This window comes from Rhincodon typus, chromosome 45, assembly GCF_021869965.1.
Source record: "Rhincodon typus isolate 14 chromosome 45, sRhiTyp1.1, whole genome shotgun sequence".
Lineage (NCBI taxonomy): Eukaryota > Metazoa > Chordata > Chondrichthyes > Orectolobiformes > Rhincodontidae > Rhincodon > Rhincodon typus.
The window spans coordinates 6750047-6750825 of record NC_063376.1 but is presented as its reverse complement, the minus strand read 5'-3'; the positions used below and the strand labels follow the sequence as shown (position 1 = coordinate 6750825).

The 779-nt window shown below is 49.7% G+C and overlaps 1 protein-coding gene across 1 annotated transcript in view; it reads left to right on the top strand.

The window, feature by feature from the left end:
- Positions 1–779, top strand: part of LOC125487774 (activated CDC42 kinase 1-like) — a 23082-nt gene that overhangs the window by 16593 nt on the left and 5710 nt on the right. The window lies entirely within an intron of this gene.

Here is a 779-nt window from a genome sequence, read left to right as displayed (position 1 = left end):
TCTCTGTCCCTGTCTCTCTCTGTCTGTCCCTCTCTCTCTGTCACTCTTTATCTCTTTATGTGTGTTTCTCTCCCTCTCCGTCTCTCTCTCTCCCTCTCTCTCTGTCACTCTCTCCATCTCTCTCGGTCTTTCTTTTGTCCCTCTCTGTCACTCTGTCTCTCTCTATTTCTTTACATATGTGTCTCTCTCTCTGTCTCTTTCCCTCTCTCTCTCGTCCCTCTCTCTCTGTCACTCTGACTCGATCTCTGACTCGATCTCTTTATGTGTGTGTGTCTCTGTCTCTGTCATTCTGTCTCTAACTGTCTCCCTGTCTCTCTTTCTCTGTCTCTCCCTCTGTCTCTCTTTACCTCTCTCTGTCTCTCTCTCTCTCTGTCTCTCTCTGTGTCTCTCTCGTTCTTTCTCTCTGTGTCTCTCTCTCTGTCTCTCTCTCACTGTCTCTCTCTATCTCTTTGTGTGTCTTTCTCTCTCTCTCTGTTTCTGTCTCTGTCTCTCTCTGTGTCTCTCTCTCTCTCTGTGTGTCTCTCTCTCTCACTGTGTCTCTCTCTCTGTCTCTCTCTCTCTGTCTCTCTCTCTCTCACTGTGTCTCTGTCTCTCTCTGTGTCTCTGTCTCTCTGTGTCTCTCTCTCTCTCTGTCTCTCTCTGTCCCTCTCCCTCTCCCCCCCCGCCCCCGTCTCTCTCTCTCTGTGTATGTCTCTCTCTCACTGTGTCTCTCTCTGTCTCTCTCTCTCTCTCCCCTTCTCCCCCACTGTCTCTCTCTCTCTGTGTCTCTCTCTCTGTGT